The 22,714-nt window shown below is 34.4% G+C and overlaps 1 long non-coding RNA gene and 1 pseudogene across 1 annotated transcript; one reads left to right on the top strand and one right to left on the bottom strand.

The window, feature by feature from the left end:
- The first annotated feature begins 874 nt into the window (after positions 1-874).
- LOC126691956 (protein fluG-like) lies at positions 875-16,826 on the top strand (annotated as a pseudogene).
- LOC126691957 (uncharacterized) lies at positions 16,821-22,431 on the bottom strand. Its single transcript, XR_007644907.1, has 5 exons — positions 22,199-22,431; positions 21,862-22,074; positions 20,710-20,784; positions 19,253-19,391; positions 16,821-17,669 (listed from the first exon to the last, which is right to left on the bottom strand). It is a non-coding gene; the product is annotated as an uncharacterized LOC126691957 (long non-coding RNA).
- Between the last annotated feature and the right edge of the window lie 283 nt (positions 22,432-22,714).

Raw genomic sequence — 22,714 nt, 5'->3', positions numbered from 1 at the left:
TTTTTTAAGACCCAAACCCGACCCTATTCCTTATCGGACCGAGTAAAATCCGGCCCATTAGGGTCGGGCCGAGTCGGGTACCCACGGATCGGGCATAAATTGCCATCCTTATTCATAAGCTTATTAAATGTATATAATATTTGCTACTTTTTGTGTGTATACAATATAAGTTTACATCACAAGTACAAAGTAAACATATAAAGATCCTTTAAAAAAAAAAATTAAATTAAAAAAGAGCTTAAACGAAGTTGGTGAACTTGAAAAAAAAAAAAAGAGTGAAAAAAGGCAAGTTACTAAACCAAAAATACCGTTAATAACACTATTCATGAGCCTATTCACTCTTTTTATATATAGAAAAAAGAGCACAAATTGATGACTAAAAAAAAAAAATTTTTTAAAAAGTGATGAACAGTACATAATGAACAAACCAAATGTACGATAGTTTTTACACATTTACCTAACAAGTGTTACAACATTTTCACAAAACATTTATTTTCAAGTTGTAGTTGGTCATAGTTTAATATTTTATTATTTTATTTTGATTTATAAAAAATTGACACCTTAATAATTGTGAAAATATTGTAAAATTTGTTGTGTCAGTATAACAATATATATGCATATTCTTATAAATATTAAATAAAAAAAACGTACAAACGGAAGATTGAAATAAACAAAACAAAAAAAACGCTGTAGCTGTTATAGCTGTAGCTACAGTGCCACTTTGTTCAAGTGGCACTGTAGCAACTGTTCTTGGAAAAAAAAAAAGAAAAAGAACACAATAAACCAAAAGTGGCACTGTAGGGGCATTGCCTCTTGTTATATATTTAGTAGAAATCAATTCATCCCGTTCTCTCACGCTAATAAGTAGTCAGAACAAGTACTAGAAATCAGAGAGAGAGAGAGAGAAATGGATTTCAAAGAGCTAAGAGAAGCCATAGAAGAAGTAGAACTAGTGGACGGCCACGCACGGGCTCACAACATCGTCGCTTTGGATTCCACCTTTCCTTTCATCCGTTGTTTCTCTGAAGCTGAAGGTGACGCGTTATCTTAAGCGCCTCACTCCCTCTCCTTCAAGGTATCATAAACAAACACTAACACGCTCACTCTTCTAGTATATTACTATTATTATTATTTTTTGGCTTTTTAGTTTAAGGTTACTTTTACTCGCAACTCGGTTGGTTTGACTTTGTTTGTAGTATTTATAATCGAGTCGCATGATTCGTGTTCCACGTTGAGTCTATTAACAAAGCTTTTTCATTAAAAAAAAAAAAAAAAAAAAAATCCAAACTCCCTTTAAAGTCTAGGCCCAAGCAGAAGAGCCCTTCTAACCTCTGTTTTTTCCGAAACACTTTAAACCCAATAAAGACCAAAAAGCCCAATCTGAAAATCACACTGTAAAAAAGAAAATGGCCATGCAAAACCAACCCAAAATTTACATTCAAGCAGAAAGCCCATCGGGTTTCGTTAGACTTCCCCAAAATAACGAAAATGCCATCATATTCTCTGAAATTACAATTTGACTCCCAAACTTTCTCAAAATTATATTTTAACCCCAAAACTTATCGAAATAACTTTTTCACTCGACATTACTAATGTCGAGTTCCACTTAAAAATACACATATAACTCAATTTTGAGGATATCGAGTTAAAAAAAAAAAACAAGGGCATTTTGCTAAATAGTTTCAAAACATGAGCATTTTGCTACATAGTTTGTAAATTAGAGGCAAATACCAATTTTCTCCAGGTTTACATTGTACTTGTAAGTTGTAATGTAAAAAGTGGTAAATATTGTACATATATACAAAAAGTGTACAATATTTACCCATTTTTGCAAGTGTGTACCATATTTATCATTTTTTATGTGTTTATAATATAAATTTACATTGTATCGCAATGTAAAATAAGAATTTTCCTTCTCAAAAAAAAAAAAAATATATATATATATATATATATATATAAACAAGGATCATGTACCGTGTAATTATTCTCTCTTCGATCAATAAAATTGACTCCAATTTTATATATGCAAACAATCTAATGAGTTATCTATACAAAGGAAATCAAACAAACCAAAACCAAAAAGATATAGCCATGACTCATTTAAGTAATAACTAATAAGTAACTAATAGTGTTGTGAGTAGAGGATAACATGATAATCTCCTGTCTCTAGCAAGTGGCAACTACATGTAATAGGCAAGTACTAGGTCATTTTAGCAATAATTCGTTTGTAATTTTTTTTTTTATTGCCGTCAATTATTATTACGTCCTTTGCTCTCTCTGTTTCAATATGTGTTACTTAGAGCAACCACATCAGCTCGTGTAAATTTTTTGTCTATTTTACAAGAAAAAACCTACTTTTTCTATTTTACACATCCACTTTTACAAACCACCCACATCAGTTTATCTATTCTACATATTTATTTAATAAAATATTCATTCTTTTTACATTTTTTATTATTTCCTTCCCTCTCCTCTCTGGCACAAACTCACCACCTCGTCTTCTCCGTCCACACCCACCCTAGCCAGCCACCCTTCAACAAAATCCGGCCACTGATTCACCGATCTTCCACAACAACAAAATCCAACCACTGATTCACCGATCTTCCACAACAACGACACAACAACAATCACAACAACAATGATTCACCGATCTTCCACAACAACAATCACAATCACAACAACTCTGACCCAATTGGCGTTCTCAACTCACTCGCCGCCCAAACCCACTCAATCCCAAACCCATTAATCACCCACCCACCCGAAACCCAGTCAAGCCAAATCATCACCCAATCGGCGGCAAGATCATCAAAACCCACCAATGAACCAGAAAACCCAAGCCGATCAAGATCAAAACCCACCGACCCACACCACAATCAACCAAAAAACTAGAAAAAAAAAAAAAAACCAGCAACCAACAGATCGGAGCGAGATCGAGGCCTCCAGCTGGAGTAAGATCGATGCCTCACAGCACCGCCACCTCCTCGCGATGGCCACCGGCCTCAAGCTCAACCAAAAATGGATCAAAACCCACGAGATTCTAGGCGACAGACCCATCGGAGAACTCCGTTTGTGTTGTAGGCGACGGACTCGTCCTGTGACTCGGCTTGCTCAACCTCGTTCTCATCGGCGGTGATGGCGATCGGTGAAAGCTAGAGGAAGAAAAATTGATGAGATGAGAGAAAGAGAGAGCTGTGCTATGCGCCTGAGAGAGTGAGAGTGAGAGCAGAGACAAGAGAGAGAAAAAAACGAGCGAAAATGAGGTTTACTGTAGAGATAATAATATTTTAAAGTATAACCGGGCTACAGTGCCCGTGTAAATTTACACGGGTACTGTAGCTTGTTGAAAATTTTGCATGATTTTAGACGATTTTAAATGATCTGATGCAGCCCTTTTTTTGGTTCAAAATGTGTAAAAATGATCAAAATGTGTATTTTACACATTTATAGAAGAGCTGGTGTTTGTAAGCTTAGAAAGAAATTGGTTTACGAGTTTTGTGGTAGTACTCCTATTGTGTATCACATGTTTGTGTAAATAACAGGTGGGGTATGGTACAATTATTTGGCTTTTTGCTTTTTGATAGGAGTTGGTTAAAGTATGGATAATTAGAAAAAGTGAGGCTTCAAAAAGAAGTAATAAGCAAATAAGCTATAAAACTGAATGAAGAAAATGTTGGTAAATAGACACGAAATGAAAGTATTTTGTAAGATTTGCACTTACAAACATTCAGCTAAATTTGTTCAAATTGGAGTTGCTAATCAAATTCATTGGCAACAATAAATGCACAGTACTTGGAGGTGCTTTGGATGTTCTAAAGTAGGCTGTTTTATGTGCCATGTCTTGGGGGATTATTAGTCCAAAAGAAATGCTATGTCCGCGATATTTTCACAACAAATCCAAAGTGATAGGTTGTTATTGGTTGTTATGGGTGGACAAAAAAGTAATTTAAGTTATGGATTCAAATTAGAACCAATAGTAACTTACCACCTATAATTTGTTGTGAAAATGTTGTGGACGTATCACTTCTTTTAATCCCTAGTCCAAAGGTACGTTTAATGTCCGCGGTGCCAAGCACTGCATTATCTTTTATTGCCACAACTATGCGATAATGCATTTATATAATAAGCATGTTTGGTATATCTTATAAGAAGCTTATGTTCTAATTTTTTTTAAACCTCATTTTTTTCTAGATACAATTAGGATTGTCCATCAAACCCGGAGACCCGCTCAACCCGGCCAACCTGCCTGCGTTCGACCTGCTGCCACCCGATCCGACGACTCCAACGGTCGGACGCGGGTTCCGACGAAGCTAACCCGACCCCATGCGGGTCGGTTGTCGGTTTTTGGTTTCCAAACCCGTGACACCCGACCCGAACCGAATCCTTTATCTTTCCGGCGAATTATTACGATTTCCCGACCAGATCGGCAAGATCTCGCCGTTATCTGACGAAATCTAGGCCAGATCTCGATGGATCTGGCCATTTTTCGGCCAGATCCGACCAGATTTCGTCCCTGGTGATAAACTCGATACCGACCCGACGAGACCCGAAACCAATGAGACCCGAACCGAAAAATCCGACCACCTCTCCGGGTCAGTTTCGGGCCACATTTTCCTCCACCCGAATCATTCGGGTCGGTTCCGGGTTGGGCACAAACCCGACCCAGCCCGACCCGTGGACACCCCTAGATACAATTGTACTTTTACCCTTTTTATTTTTAAGCACAATAAACCTATAAAAATAAACTATCCCGCATGCACGCTCACACACATATATAATGCTATTACTTGTGAGTTATGACTATATGATACTTGAAAACTAAATATTTTGGTTAAACAGCTTCTATTCTAACTAGATTTGTGCTTGGCAGAGAAATTTAAGGCATGTAGCTGAACTGTATGGATCTGAGTTATCCTTGCATGGGGTTGAAGAATACCGTAGACTCTCTGGATTACAGTCCATTAGCTCAACATGCTTCGAAGCTGCAAAAATCTCTGCCATTCTCATTGACGATGGGATAGAGTTTGTCAAGAAGCATGACATAGAGTGGCATAAATGTTTGGCCCCAGTCGTTGGTAGAATATTGAGAATTGAACGTCTGGCTGAGAAGATTCTTGATGAAGTAATATACTTATATAGCTTTTGATTCAATCATTTTGAGCATTTTAAAAATTGTAAATGAATGTATATGATGTTCTGTTTTAGTGAATGATTAAATGAATGGTTTAAAGTTGTTCTTTGACTCATTGGACTTTGTCTCATTGTTCATTTGGTCATAAGTTTCATCTCAATGTCCTCCATCCCAAAAGGAATACAGCATATTATGCTTACATTTTTCCTTTTTGACAATAAAAGAGTTGAGGACTTTTTTGACAGTTACTTGTGTAGTGATCTCACTGTTTGTTATTTCTACAACTTCTTTTCTCGATCATTGTAAAATGATTGAATCAGAAACGATTTGTATATTATACCTTTTGTAATATGTTATTTGAGTTACACTTCTATCTTTCCATTACAGTCAGTTGTCCCAATAATTTTTATATACCTTTCTCTCTAGCTACTATATTCTATATCTTGTGCATGGTAGATTATACCTCTATGCCTATGTCGATGAGACATTGATGATCTGCATTTACTTTATTTCAATCTTGATGTAGTATCTAGCAATGACCCAATATTTTTTTATTTCTTTAGACCAAGTCTCTGATAAAATCTTCAAATATATTAAGTTGAGTTTCATGTAGTTATATACGTTCTTCATTCATCAACTGTTTGCTGTTTCTGTTTGCTTTTTTCTTTTACTATTATTTTGTTATTATTAATTCAGCATCCTTTACTCTCTGCTATTATAAACCGGTTAATTTTTAAGCAACAGGTGCTTAAACATTGAATTTAATTTATTTATAGTTTGTATTTTATTTTTTCGTTTTTGATTTCCTTTTAGGAGTTTCCAGATGGAGGTGCTTGGACATTGGATACTTTCACTGAAACTTATCTGGGAAAGTTGAAGTCATATCCTTTCAGCTTGTCACTGATTTCTTTCTGTTATCTTGTCCTTATTGTATTATAAATGAAGCTTGCTTTAGTTGATTTCCTTATATGTGTTACAGTTGCTAATCAGATTTTTGGCTTAAAAAGCATTGCTGCATACCGCAGTGGATTAGAGATAAATACTAATGCCACTAGAAAAGATGCTGAGGAGGGTCTTTCTGAAATTTTAAGTGGTGAGTGTAGCACATAAGTCGGGATTTCTCAGCATACACTGCATGATATACTGACCAATTTATTTTTCCAGCTGGAAAGCCTGCCTGCATTATGAATAAAACCTTTATCAACTATGTTTTCACTCGTAGTTTGGAGGTTGCTCTATGCTTTGACTTGCCGGTGCAGATACACAGGGTAAAACATTCAAGCTGATATTTGTTTCACATTATGCTATGAATAAAAGCTGAGAAAATATAGAGAAAGAAATAAAACTTGGATTATGGGTGGCTGTTTGGGAATTCTATATATGCAATCAGCTTACAGCTGAAGAAAGTTGACTGCTTTTAAATTTTCTAGAGTTTGGTTGGGGCTTTTTCATGTAAGGATGTTCAAGTCAATTTCAAAATGCACCTCAAACACACTGAACTTGAATTTATCTTAATGTTTGTGTTCCTAAAATAAAATTAATGTGAGGTAGGCAGCCCCATTCTGGTGCATTCTATGAATAACAAGCAGCTCCTAAGATTTTTTTTTTTTTTTTTCCTTGTCCTTTACTCAGCAATCAGAAAGAGCATTAGAGCAATCTATATGTTGTTACATTGTTACTTTATCTACATATAAAATTGTTCCCTTTTTTTTGTACAACTAGTTTTGGAGACAAAGATTTGGATATGAGGCTGTCCAATCCCCTTCATCTCCGGACACTTCTTGAGGATAAGAGATTTTCTAAATGTCGTATAGTACTTTTACATGCATCTTACCCGTTTTCAAAGGAAGCATCATATCTGGCCTCTGTTTATCCCCGGGTCAAAATTAGTCCCAAGTGAATCACAATTTTTAACAGGTATTGAATTCCCTTGCAAATAATGTAATGCTTTCATTTTCAGGTGTACCTTGACTTTGGGTTGGCAGTTCCAAAGCTTAGTTTCCATGGGGTGATATCTTCAGTCAAAGAGCTTTTGGAGCTTGCTCCAATAAAGAAGGTTATACCTTAAACAATTTATATAATACCTATGGGGAAGTTTAGTATACAAAAGACCTAGGATATGTCACCATTTTCTTGCCAACTACCTGACTGTCACCATCATTTAAAATTGTTTATGAATTCACTGTTGGCTATAATACATATAAGTTTCTGGATGAAAAATCTTGATTCTCCTTTTCTGAAGAAGAAGAATCTTGATGCGTGGAACGATGGCAGTGCTTTTCCTTTTTGTACTCTTTTTCTTTGGTTTGTACTCATAACATTTGATGCTAAATGTAAATGAATTTTCAGGTGATGTTCAGCACTGATGGTTATGCATTTCCTGAAACTTTCTACTTAGGTTTGTAAATATTAATATTTGTCTCTATTTTACTTGGTCTTAATCAGAATGTTAGTTTCTATGGAGGTTTATAACAGTTAGGGCAAACTATCTCTTGAACATGAGCTTACTATATTACACCAACCAATTTTCATATTTACAGGTGCAAAGCAAGCACGTGAAGTTGTCTTTTCTGTTTTACGTGATGCATGCATTGATGGTGATCTCTCAATTCCTGAAGCTATTGAAGCTACAAAAGACATCTTTGCTCAGAATGCAATTCAGTTTTACAAGATTAATTTATCTCTTGATTCAAAGCACACAGTAACTCCTAACTCTATGAAGATGAACACTAGTGCATCTCATAATGATGTCTCACTTGTTTGCATCATCTGGGTTGATGGTTCAGGACAGCACAGATGTCGTGTAAGTAACTTTCTTCCTCTTTAATGTAGTTTGGGCCTGTCATCATCATTATTCTTTAAAACAAGTGTAAGAATATGTATAGAAGTTTAAACATAAATACAGAACAGGTCTCTGAACCAGGGGCGAATGATTGAGGTTTAAAACCTTCCATTTGTTAAGGAGTTTTAATATAACTGTTTTGATTTGCATAATGTCAATCAAGACTATCTATGATTTTTCTTCTTTCTTTTTCCCAATTTGTTGTCTATCATTCTTTCAGGTTGTTCCAGGGAAGCGCTTCAACAATGTTACTAAGAAGAATGGTGTTGGTTTGACATTTGCATGTATGGGAGCGACTTCTTTTGCCGATGCTCCACCTGATGAGACCAATCTAGCTGGAGTTGGTGAGATCAGGCTAACTCCTGATTTATCGACCAAGTGCAGGATACCATGGTACTAAATATCTTTGAGAGGCATTCTGCTGGTTTATTTCACTTCAGTGTGTATGTTTGTCCACTTTGAAATTGCCATTTGTCATGATATATTAATTGTGTTTGCTAGATTCCTCTTCTTTCCATCAAATGTTGAAGAATGAAACTAGAATTTATAAATCCCCTACATGTATTATCCCCCACACAGTTAAGATGTATAGTTTAGACTGCATGATAGCACTTGATGAAGTTTGTGACAGCCAAAAAGAAGGAATAGGGACAGCAATGTGCCATGCTGCCATTCTTTTATCCTTCTATTGGAACTTTATAAGCTGTACAAGAATTTGGAGTGGACTTGTTTCCCCAGCCTCCTGAGGTTTCGTTAACAAATAATTATCTTTTGAAGGTCACAAATTTCCTGGTAAATTAGGGAACATAGTTATTAATCATAGGAGCTTGGTATCTGGGATTTCCTATTTATTTAGGGCTTGTTATGCTAGCCTTTGCCTTTCCTTAGAATCTCCTGAAGTAATGAGGCTTCAATCCAATATTTTTTTAAGTACAAGGGAAAAATGAGGTAACAAATTATTAAAAAAAAAAAAAAAAAACATTGCTGATTATGCTGCTACTTTTTATGCACGGTCAAGTTTTTAAGTAAACATATGTAACTTTCATTCTTTATGGAACCGTGGTTTGCTTTGTGATAGAAGGGGCTGGGAGTTGAGAGAAACTACAGAACAGATTCATTAGTTAACAAACCTTAACTCAAAAAACAAATCCTTAATAATTTATCATCTTTGATTTTTTTTTTTTTTTTTTTTTTCTATTAAAGGTTATGGAAAACATTACTTTCTTTGTTGACCCTTATCTAATATCTGCTTCAATACTGTTTCTTTTATTTTCATTCTTCTTCTTTTTATTTTGGCTTCAGCCATAGTGCTACTATTTTGATGCATATTTGTTACTTTTTTCTGTTGCATAAGTAGTTTTTGGCCCTTTTCTTATTTATTTTTTTCCTGTCACTTTTAGTCAGTAATTGGGCCATCTGAAGATATACCTACTGCTGAACCCACAATTGATTATCCAGAGTCTCATATGGGTTATATAGGTTCTGAGAGCAATGTTTGTAGTTTAGTGCTTCTTCTTAGAGATAATATTGGGCAGGTAGAATTTTTTATTTATTTAAACCTGTATTTATTTCTACCATAATGGATGCGGCAAACCACTCTCTTCTTCAACAGGAAAACTCAGGAGGAAATGGTTTTGGCTGACATGCAACTTAAACCTGGTGAGGCATGGGAATATTGCCCAAGAGAGGCCCTGCGAAGGGTTTCAAAAATTCTGAAAGATGAATTTGACTTGGTATGTACGATAATTCATGTGCATTTCTGGCTAGATAGTTTGATTTTAATTTTTAAATTCTGTGTCCAGGAAATGAATGCAGGATTTGAGAATGAGTTTTTTTCTCTTGAAGAGTGTACTAAGGTAAGGCATACCATGGCCTTCAGCTATTTTCTATGCTGTTAGCATTTTCAAAACTATTATTAAATTTAATGTGCAGAGAAGAGAAAGAAGAATGGATGCCAATAGACTCAGCACCTTACGGTTCTACATCAGCATTTGATGCTACTTCCACCTTACTTCATGAAGTTGTTGCCGCTCTCAATTCCTTGAATATTACAGTGGAACAGGTAGAAATGAAACTCAACATTATTTATTCTTATTCATGGAAGGAAATTTTATGTTGGAGTTACTTATATTTGACATAGTTTTTGTGATCGGTGTGTCCATGTGCTCTTTATATTTATGCCAATTTTCTAAGTGACCTCACTTGGTGTGGATGAAAGATTTGGCATTACTTTTTGCTTTAGCTCTGTTGACACTAAAATCCTCTCTCCTATGAATGAATTTGGAAGAAAATTTCCAAAGGCACTCTAGTTTTATGTGAAATCCAGGGCAACGCATATGCATGTCAAATTGCCAATCAGTTGGGTACTAAATTTCATTTTTTTATGTCAATTTTGTCTATCGTTGGTACATCTGAAGAATGCCTTTTACGTACCTAAGTTTCTGTGGAGATTGGTGAACTAAGATTACTTTCTGCATGTTGCTGGTCTAGAGTAGTCAAGTCATCTTCTGTTGAACTTTGGTTTATTAAACCTTCCTTAGTGATGTATTTGATCGATGGACATTTCAGTGGAAGCATAAAGAATAAATAAATCTTGTATGACAGTATGATAATCTCAGCCTATTCCTAATTGATCTAACAAAACCTAACTCAAAATTTAAACCAAGCACAAAGAAGTCAAGTTTGAGTAGGCTGAGTAACCTATTCATCTGCTAGCCTTTTAGGCTTGCATTGGCCATGGAGTGTGCTGGTTTGGCTTCCAAACTGGCTCAACCTGCCCAGATTTCAGCCTTTGTCCATAAAAGCTGGCTGCAGGCTTGTAGCAGGAATGAAAACATAAGCATATTTGTTTAATGCATCTGTGTGGTCGAGTTGAATGATTTAAATGATTTATTTCTCTGATAATGAAAACGTAAGCATATTTTAGAAGTAAATTGTATTTTTCACTATCAGCATGTTGGATTTTATTCTAGGTCTTATTAGTTAATTAGGTTATTAGTGTTTTATTTAATTTCCTGGATTTAGGGTATTTCTGTAATTCAATAATTACATGTTCCCAAGTCAATTAGAATTAGGATTAAGTCATAGTAGTCTGTTTAAGCACATTTTTAAGTTATTATGTACTTCTATGGAAAAAAGTTTTGCTTCAATGGTAAAATTTATTGTTGGAGATTTTCTTTCAGTAGTTTGGTACTAATTCCAGGCAACCCTAGCTGCTAATCTCCAGATTTTGTTTTTTCTTGCTTGATGTTGATTCCTAGGTTATTTTTATTTTTATAATCTTTGGTGTCGGTGTTGCATTAGTTTTGGTTTTGTACCAGGTCAATTCACTTAATATTTAATAGAAATGGCCTTGACACTTTACTGAATGATCAATTTTTTAGTTGTAAAGGTGAGTTTGGATTAGCATTTTACTGAAATTTGAAAAGCTTATTTGCTGAAAGTTGGCAAAAGTATAGTTCTACCTAAAAGAAGTGAGGTTTTAAAAAGCAATACATAAGAATTTAAGTTAGCTGAAAAATGCTAATCTAAAGGCATCTCTCTCTCTCTCTGTGCTTAAATTAAATTATTATGTGCCAGCCAAGACTTTGTTCACTCTTTTTGCATCTTTCTTAGTTGCGTGCAGAGGCTGGGAAAGGTCAATTTGAGATGGCTATGGGGTATACTGTTTGTACTTATGCTGCTGACAACTTGATTTTCACCCGTGAAGTTATTAGGGCTGTTGCAAGGAAACACGGATTACTTGCAACTTTCATGCCAAAGTAGGTGCCATTGATATTTTTTCTTTTGCTTACAAGGAGATAGAGAATTTTAAATGTTTTTTGATCTTTGAAATCTTGGGCGAAGCCAATGATGACTCCACCTCCAACCATGGGAGGAGTTAAGAGGAACATTTTTAGTCTAAGACATTTATGGCCCGTTTGGATTGAGAGGGGAGAGAAGGGGAGTGGAGGGAAGTAGCGTAGAGTTGGCTGAAAATAGGCTAATTTTGGGTCAACTCTACTTTACTCTCCTCTACTCCCCCTCAATCCAAACGGACCATTAATTCTCAATACATGTGAAGAATCTGTTTAATGGCTTTATGTCTGTAAAATTTTCTTTGTAATGATCCATAATATAACACCTTTCCACAGAATACTATATGTATCTATGAGATTGAGTATGGAATTATGTTTACTACACTAAGTTCTCTTCTTGATGGCTAGGTATGCTTTAGATGACATTGGTTCAGGATCTCACGTGCATATTAGTTTGGATCAGAATGGAGAAAATGTTTTTAAGGCATCTGATGAAACTTCTCGGTATGGAATGTCCACTGTTGGGGAAGAGTTCATGGCAGGGGTTTTACATCATCTTCCAGCAATTATGGCATTTACAGCACCTGTCCAAAATAGGTATCTTATTTTTCATAAAATATTGTACAGTTCAATATCAGTCTTATTATTGTTTCTAACATTCTGTTTGAGGATATTTATTATTACAGTCTGTGTTATGAGTATATAGCTATCGAACCGAGCATTTCTAAAACATCTTAAAACATGTTGGTTTCATAAACTCCTTTCTGAAATTTCAGTTGCAGAATATAAATTTGATATGAATAGTTTCTCTGTCAAAATGCCTTGTCTTTTGTACTTAAAATTGATCTTTTTCACTTGCTATGATGGGAAGGAAAAATCTTATCATTTAGTTGTTATTCTTTGAAGCCGCTATATTATTTGTTTCACAAAATGACTTCCATTGTAGTTGATAAAGATTATCCTAAAAGCTTAAACTATTAGAAAATAGTGAATTAAATCATTTTATCTAACACTCCCCTTCATGAGTAGGCCACCTAAGTTGCCTTTATCAAGTGGGGCCCGACAATTGAAATTTTTTAAATGAGAGTTAAGGTCAAGACAATGGATTGAACTTAGGATCTACTTTGATACCGTTATAAATTATCAATTATTCCAAAAGCTTAAGCCATTAGAAAATAGTGAATTTAATCATTTAATCTAACAGTAGTAATTATATAAATCCTGTCAAATTTCCATGTTAGTTTTCAAAGTTCATAAGTTTGATTTACATGCAGTTCTTATTTATGAGCCTTTTTTAATTTTTAATTAGTACACTGTACTAGCAATTCAAAACAAATGGAATAACTTAAAATTTCTTCTTGTTGTCATAGGATCTTTGTGTTTTAAATGCCTTCGCATGCATTTGCACGTGGTGTGGGTGCACGTGCAAGTCCACATGTGTCTGTGTGTTTAACACTTAAGCATACTAATTTCTTAAGAGCTTACTAATTTATTTTCTTATACCTAATCAATGCTTAATTTTTCCCCTTGCTTTTTTTCCCCCCTTCATTATGTAGTTTACCAAAGCCTTGGTAAATATTTAGCATTTTGAGGATTCAATGTCTTCACCAGAATTGAAGTTTCAAATTTTCTACTCGTAAAATTTTGCATTCTAAGAGCATATTAATTTCTTTTCTTATACCTAATCAACTAATTTTATTCCCTTGATTTATTTTCTTTTTTCCCTCTTTATATAGTTTCCCATAGCCTCATTAGGATTTTAGCATTTTAGGGGCTCAATGTCTTCACCAGAATTGAAGTTTCAAATTTTCTAGTCATAAATTTTTTTGCATTCTAGTGGAAGAAGTGCGTAATATAGATATTTCAGTTATAGAACTTTATGTTAGATGTAAAACCTAGGTAGGAAAGAGTATTGTAGAGAGTAGAGACCATTTTTCTCTCTTTATATTAGATAGATTTTTTGAAAATTTACTTTCTACAGACTATATTTTCTTAGTTTCCTGTTTAACTGTTACTGGTCTGCAGTTATGATCGAATAGTACCAAATACATGGAGTGGAGCATACCAGTGCTGGGGAAAAGAAAACAGAGAAGCTGCATTGAGAACTGCATGCCCACCTGGAATTCCCGATGGTTTGGTCAGCAACTTTGAAATTAAATCATTTGATGGGTGTGCAAATCCATACTTAGGATTGGCTGCTATAGTTGCTGCTGGCATTGATGGACTTCGGAGGCATCTTTCTCTCCCTGAACCTGTTGGTAAGATCTTGTAATATTTGATGATATGAGATGGCAAGTTAAACATATGTTATAATTAGTATATTCATGATGCCATTTCTCTATGGAACAGATACAAACCCACATAGCCTTGCTGATAAACTTCATAGATTGCCAGCATCACTTTCTGAATCATTAGAAGCTCTCCAGAAAGATAGTGTCTTGACAGATCTATTTAGTGAAAAGCTTTTGGTTGCCATAAAAGGAATTCGCAAGGTATGTGCCAAATAAGCTTTCTGACTGGTGAGCTTGTATATAAAAAATTTTGAGCATCCCTTTTGTGGTTCTTGAGAAAGATTGTCCCTTCATTTGTGTTGCATGGAAAATTCTATGGAAGAGTCATGTTTGCGTTGAACTCTTGCTTCCATCATCTTTTCCAAACTGATTTTCCAATAGATTCTTGTCATTAATTTCTTTATCCACACTTCCTCGCTTTTTTTATCAGACTTGTCTCATATTAATTGGATGGACGTGTCCTACCATTGCGATGTCTGTTTGTATTATAAGATTATACATTTTAGTTAGAGGGTAATGTGGTATGAGAGGGTAAACATCCAATGTTTAACATTTATGTTGTTGTTAGATTTGTCTATTTTAAGTAATTAGAAGAACAGGGAAAAAAAAGTTGAATTTTACATAATTTTTCTAAAAGAAATCAAGATAATGAGGTGGTATAAAACTTTCAAATTATTTTGAGTAATAAAATTATATATTTAAAATTAATATACTCAGATTAATATTTTAAGTTATTGCTTTCAATATTATCTTTATTCTACTATTTAAGTAAAAACAGAATCTTTCTTCCATTTATTAATCTATGATGAGAGAATATTTGGCTGATGGCAAGAAGTTTAATTCTCCAAGAGACGAGTGAATTATGACATACCCTACCTCACTTCGTTACTTCAAAATTTACGAGTCTCTCGTAAATTTTGAGTCTGACAATCTTGGGTCTGACAGCCAATAAAATTGTTCCAACATTCAATCTAGGAGGCTATGGGCCCTACTCCACTGGTATAAATAAGCAGTTAGGGAAAGAGTGTTTGTCAAGTAGCTAGAAAACCAGCAAAACCCTAAGTGTTCAATCATCCCTTTATGGAAAAATTTCTGCAATCTCTTCCTCCTCTTTTATTGATTTTTTATTTATTTTTTTATAACTTTGTGATATTAATGGATACCATTTTTCCTGTCATCATGCTCTGCCATGTCATATTTTCTGGGATTTGTCAGGTCAGTATGTCCTTTTGCACCTGTATATTGTTTTCTCTGTGTGTTTCACTGCCCAACTTGAGACTCTCAAATGCCCTTTCATGAGTTGTATCTGGCAGGAATGTAAAGCTAAGACTTGCATTCATACATTGGCTGTTGCTTCCGGACTTTGTTACTGCTTGAGCTCTCTATATGTATGTTTGTTAAAGTGGAGAGAAACCCCCATAGGAATTAAAGTAGACTAGTTGCAAAAACCTATGCGATGCGCAAATAAATTTGACAATTTGTTTCTTTGTTAAAAATGAAAATAATAGATGAGATTTATAAGTAGTAGTCTCAAACCGTTAAAATTATGTGATTATTTTCTAACAAAGTATAGTTGATACAATATATTAGATTTTCTAAAGCTATCTTTATATGTTATTTGAAAGTGTGTTAAATATTTAAATTTTTAAAATTTTTTTCCAAGAAGACATAATGCATTTTGCATTTAATTACTATATAAGACGAGATATTATGTAAATAATGTAATGTGTAGTTGAAATTTATTTTTAGTGCTCCTTATAAATGGTTCATCCGCTGAGAAGAAAATGGTCAGAAGTGGACCAAATGAATTGAAGTGAACTAAATGGACCGCCATGGAATGAAATGGACCTAAATAGATTGAACTGGACTGAAATGCTACATTGATGTGGCTTAATAAGAGCTTAGCATAAAACATTCATTTAATTAATTACCTGATACCGACTTGTTCTAAGTAACTTATCTGAATTTTTCCAATTTTATCAGATGTCTAGTAACATATTGACTGTTGTATATAAGTCTAAATATTTCTGTGCACTGTTCTTGATTGCAAAATAACTAGCTCACTTGACTTCAAGATATCAAGTTTTGACAAATTCACTGCCAAGAACAGAGCAATGCAAATGCTTTTTATTTTTCATATTAACTAATCTAATTCAAATGGCTATACTAGGATTATTGTTACATACTCTCACCGGTCACAGAATTTAATTGCAGAATGAGTTATATAGAGGCTGTTGTAGAATCATATTGGAATGAATTCAAATTATAACAATGTGATCTCTTGTTTGCAGGCGGAGATTGATTATTACTCAAAGAATAGGGATGCATACAAGCAACTTATATACCGATATTAAGCTGATTATGTTCTGCTTCTGCTGAGGTTAGCCATTAATTGTGAAGATCTCATTGATACTCTTATTTTTGAACTCTCTATTCCACTAATTGATCATGTTGATGCTTACCAGGTTATGTGGGGAAACACCATGTTTGGAACAATAAGTGCTTCGCTCTACATATCCCTCACCTTATTGTTGATCAATTGGTGCATGTGTAATAATATTGTCATGTTAACAAGAATCAACTTTGTCACATGAAGCCTTTCAAAGTATAGTGGACAAATTCATCTTCTTTGTTCTTGGATAATGACACTACAGTGTCCTTTTAGTATGTGTACGTGCACATGTTTTGGTCATTTTCATGAACCAATTTTACAGCTATAGTCTATGGGTCTATTTGGATTGAGCTTATTTTTGCTGAAACTGAAAACTGAAAACACTGTAGCAAATAAATAAAAAAACATGGGTGATTTATTTGGCTGAAAATACTATAGCTCAACTGAATGTACTGTAGCAAATAAATACCAAAATTTTACTCTAATTTCTTTTTTCCACTCCTCACCGTACCCTAGCTGAGCCTGCCTTTGGAGAGTTCCACGCCCACCAGAGATTGATGAAGGAAGACCTACATCGGTCCGACGCCGGCGAAGAGCCCAGGTGAGAGATCCATCTTTTGGAAGACAACCCCAGTCCGACGCCGGCGTCTTCTCTTCCTTCCAGAAACCCATTTCACCCTCTTGGAGAGGTAGAACAATCTTGGGCTTTTTTTGTTTTTTTTTTTTGGGTAGTTGCCGTTTTGGGATATTGGGTACTGACGAAGTGGATGTTGTGGTGTTGGTTATGGTGGTACTGGGTTTTCTTATTTGGTTTCACAATCTTAAGCTTCTCTTAGTTTTTGATCCACGAAGGGGGATTTTAGAAAAGGGACATTGATGTTGTACTGAAGATGACAAAAATGAGTTAGATACAACACCCCTTCATCTTCCTGTTGACAGTGCTGCCTTTGTCAGGAGGCAATTTTCGCTTTCTTCATATGCAAATCATGGTCTCAAAGTAATCTCTTGTGTTCCATTCTAAAATTTCAACTCTCTCAGACACACACACACACACACACACAGATATATACATGAAATTTTATTGATTTTTTCTTTGTTATTTCCAAACAGGTTTGCCACAGTGCATCATCAAGGCCAGCTCCAACACTTAAAAAACGAATTAGATGGACTCCAGACCTTCACAATCAATTCGTGAAGTGTGTTGAGCGCCTTGGTGGTCCTGAGAGTAAGTAATTGGATAAAGCTTTGTTGATTAAAAAAAATAATAAGTACGAAAGAAAAGAAAAAGACCTATGATATATTGATTTTTGTTTATACATAATCACAGAGGCAACACCAAAAGCTATCCTGAAACTGATGGAAACAAATTTATTGACCATATTTCATGTGAAAAGTCATTTACAGGTATTAAGTTAGTTCTTTAAGAACTTGATGTCATTTTGAAACCGAGTTTGTATAATGCTTTTGCGAATATATATCTGAAAATTTTATTCTTTCAAATTTCTTTTGCATTTGTATTGTAGAAATATCAAACCACACTGTCTGGGGCAGAGTCTGTAGATGGTATATCTTGTTAAATATCTAGTTCTGTTTTTCAATGTGGAAACTTATAATATTTCTATGTTTATGTTTTATTGTTTTCCGACTAACAATTGGACATCTTCAATATTGTACTATGAGGTCTTCATCGAAGTTTATGAAGCGATAATGTAAAAATGGGACACTTCACTGATTGCTATTTCATGTTGCATCTCTATAATAATGGTAATGAAATACATGCTGCTGAAGCCTTTCTTCTATCCTTTGCTTGTTTCAGTAATAAATAGGGGAAAACAAAAATACAAAAAACTCTCTGAAGTATAGGTCAGAGTGATCTTACCTTAGAGACCCTTTGAACTTTGAGGAACCAAAATGAAATTTTAAAACCATTAGGATGGTCTATATATATATATATATATCATATAAGATTTCAGAACTTATTTTTTGTAGGACCAAGGCTATATTCTTTTATGGGTAAGATTTAAGAAACCCCAAACTATTTTCTTTATAAAAAAAGACACACTCAGCTTTTAAAGGGTTTTTTGATAAACAAGGGTTTGGTCTATATATCCTCTCACATGGGAGAGAAAAAGATTCCTAGAAGAATATAGAATAAGTGTAAGTGTTGCACTTAGTCTCATTGTGGCATCATTGGGTTTTGTGTAGTTTTGTTAGTACCCAATGATTGTTGCTGGTCTGTGAAAAACTAATAAGTGACCCAGTATTTAAAGCATATATTTTTAATTTACTAGTTATTTGATAAGTAGTTTGTTATTATGTGCTTTGTATCTGTGGCTATGTTGTTGGTTATGCAGTCTTATCAAAGCCCATCCAACAATGTTACTTGCACACATTCATTGGGGTGTTGCTGATTGAAGTGTATGGGCTTGAATTTTATTGAGATGAGCCAAGCTTGCAATCAGTTAGTTACTTAGCCCATGTGCATAAATTAGTTAATCAGGTGTTCAAATAAGTGTAGGAAATTGATGCTTTGTCTTATGGTTTTCCTAATGGTTTTTCTTGGACATCAGTGTGAATTTGCTCGATATATGCAATGCTTTTAGCTCTGAAATCTCAAGGGTGATACTATAATATGTAAGCTAAAAACAAATTGTTAAATTTTATTGGAACTCAAACTGGTACTAGGCTCAAACTATGGTCGTACCAATAAATTAACAATCCTAAGCATATGCTTTCACGATTTCATCCAATATTTCTCAAAATTATAGATTCACATCTACAGGGGAAAGTATAGAAACTCACTGATGCTGGGAATCAGATGAGTCGTTTAGCAAATCCATCCTTTTTGTATACCTTGAGACTACTTTATAGCTATTGAACAATGATCCAAAAGATATCGAGCTTAAAATTCAGAGCTTTGAAATACGGATGATATCTAATGCTACACAACCAATAAAAAATAATGATCAGAAAATAGTCTAAGCAATAACAATAAAACATTCAGGGTAGACATCAATATATATATAAAAGGCCCAAACTTTCCTTTTCTATAGTGCCGGCTCAAAAAATTCTCTATTTGGTTTCTTTGACAGTTAAGCAAATATTGGGTCCGTTTCCCTACTTTCCTTGGCTAATTGAAACAATTTAGAATTACTCACAAATTTGAGCTGGGTATTGGAGAACACTAAGCATCTAAAACAGCTATAGACATAAATGAACACAAGAGTCATGGTAAAGCATTCCAATTTCCTATATATTAGCAGATTTAAATTATGGTTAACCATGCATTCCACTGTCTAGGAGAACTTTACAGTGAGTCCCATAAAAAAAAGAACCCAAATGCCTCTCTCTAAAACTACTAGTAGTGGAAATGAGCTTCCATATCCATATATACAAATTCAACATAAAAAAATATTCACCTCAACCAATTGAATCTACAGCACCAACAAAAGTGATTACACAACCAGCCAATTAAAGGGCTTGCGTGGCTTATGAACCACATTTTGAAAATCAGGATCTGTAGAATCCAAAAAAGTGCAAGCAACATGACAGAAAGAACCAAGACACATAGAAGACCAAGAAATGTTAATCTCAAAAGCCACTCCACAAATTTGGTGAAATAAATAATCTTTGATTTAAAAAATAAAAAAAAATATGCAGGCAGCTTCCTCTTTTTAAAAGCTGAAGCTTCCTTTCAAAAGACCCAACAAAGGGAAAATGTTAGCACAAAAATATTATGATGCCCTTGCATGATAATCTCATGTGTACACAAAAGTATTATTTGTTTCCCTTTGTTTCACCAAATTTCACCAAATTATAGATAAGCATCATAGAAGCTTTGATATGATGCCCTTGCATGATACAATCATTGATAAAATATTAGCACAAAAATATCTATAAAATGGAAATGAACATAAAACATGTTGAGAACTCTGAACTGGAAAATTTTTCAGATTTATCATATTACACATGGTACATTTCTCTTTCGGCAAACCCAAAAATACAAATACAAATTGTTGTGCCAATATCCTGTGATATCCAGAACACTAAACAAAACTTGCACAAGGCATTAAGATTATTAGTTATAACTGTCACAAAAAGAGATTAAACAAAGCATATTATTTCTGTCTAATGGTTTTTTCTACATGTCAAAATCAACAAAGAAATAAATTTATGGTTAGAGGATACTCAGTTGAATTTGGAAAATATGACACATGTGGAGGCTTTAGACTACTAAATAAAAGGCTTAAGTCACTCACAAGATCACGACAATCCCGATCACTCTTAAAACCTTGCAACCATCTGGAACTTAGATGATATTTTGTGGATCCACCCTGAATGACACACAACATGAAAGAAAACTTTAGTTTATAAGGCTAACTCTAGAAAGAGGCTACACATACAGTGTCAATAAATAAATAAAATGAAGATATGGTAATAGCTAGGATTTTCTTTCCTCCAACTCTGGAAGCATGTTTGATTATTGGCATTATACATAGAAATTTCAACAAAATACAAGTTACAAAAATCACTAATAAACACCAGAATAGATCTTTGCATCAAGTTGCATGAAAAAGAATCATAAGAGCAATGAAATAAACTCCAACAAAAATACATTTTGATGCAAGTTATTTTAATTTATCCATATTGCTAAGCAAACTGTTAAGGACCAGCAATACAGAACTCCCACCGTTCAGGCAAATCAAGAACCAATCTTAGATTATGTCATAGAACTAAAAACAATACATGGTTGTATAGTAAAACAAATGTCTTTGAGTACAGATTTACGAAATCACACAGGGCAGCTCTTATTAAACCAACCTAGATTCATGATGGCAGTGCGATGTTCAAATAAGAAGAACAGTAAGACAAAACATCCAAATAAAATATTGACACACCTCAAGCAAGCCAGATGAGGGATGTCAAAGAAAAAGGATCAAGATATATAAGTACCAAACTAATATATTTGACCTCCCTTAATACAGAATCAAGTGGCTGTGGTTGCACAAAAATCATTAGTAGGAAATGGACTTGAAACTTGTATTGGAGAATATAATGAATCATGATCAAAAGAAATCAAAACTTTTCTCCGTTACACATGAGCTCGTCCAAAAAGGGAAAATGTAAAATATTAGCTTTTATGATGCTTATCTATAATTACTTGCTTCATTTGTCAATTTTCTTGTGATTACAAGTATAACTAATAACTATGATCTTTTTTGATTCGTGCAAGGCACTCAAAAATATGAGAACTAGTACATGCCGAAACAGTTTCATATTTTCACAAGCTGGCTGTTGCTTGTACTGTGCTAAACCATGGTTACTTGCAATATTAGAGAGCAAAGAGTCACTTCAAGGAAAAATAAATAGTAAGAAGGAAAAGTAGTTCATGAGTGTCATTTGGTCATTACCTATTCAACAAGAAGTTAACTAGCGTGTGTGTCTGTGTCTTTTGCCAACGCCAATAAGCTTCTATTTGTAATGTGAGAAATCACAACACATATAGCCTCAACATCTTATGCATTCTCAACCCATCGCTACTGCATGTCAGAACCCACAAGTCCCCTGATTTCACCCTCTTCAAACTTCCCCGGCAAAATGGGCAAGATTATGACCTTGTGCTCCTATAACATGTAGAAAAGAAATGGAATTTGTAACTGTTAAAAATTAAGGCTTCTCTCCGTTATCACAAATCAACAGTGGGCTAAATTGGGAATGGAAGGATGAATTTGATAAGGTTATAAATACCAGTCATGGTAGCAATCGATGCACAGGGAGTGGCAGCAATTAGGCAAAACCATTTTAGTGCAGGAGTTTTATATGTGCTAATAAGAATAGTCACCCCTTAGGTCCTAATTTGTCAAACATTCTGGGTGACAATGTGTGGTAAGCTTGAGAATATTATTAAAGAGAAACAAAAGCCACATCCTTCCTGCAAGCATTCAGGACTGCACCAGGAAGATGCAAATTACAACAAAAAGAAGACCTGTAAGCAACAATAAATTTACTTAACAATGTGCTTGAAGTTAAGCTCTCTCTTATAATCCAACTAAAATTACAACATATATACACATTCATATAAAATCAAAAAAATAAATCTGGAAACAAAAGCAGATCATACTATAGAATATTCCAATGTAGATCAAAATACATGAAGTCTGGATAGAGCCAAAAGAAAGTATTATAATCATTTTGAGTTCAAAACAAAATGGCTCATTTTCTCCATTAATGTGATATATTTACACGTGGCTCGGTAAAGTGAAG

The sequence above is a fragment of the Quercus robur genome, chromosome 7 (assembly GCF_932294415.1).
Source record: "Quercus robur chromosome 7, dhQueRobu3.1, whole genome shotgun sequence".
Lineage (NCBI taxonomy): Eukaryota > Viridiplantae > Streptophyta > Magnoliopsida > Fagales > Fagaceae > Quercus > Quercus robur.
The sequence above is the reverse complement of the archived record's forward strand: the minus strand, read 5'-3'. Positions and strand labels throughout refer to the sequence as shown.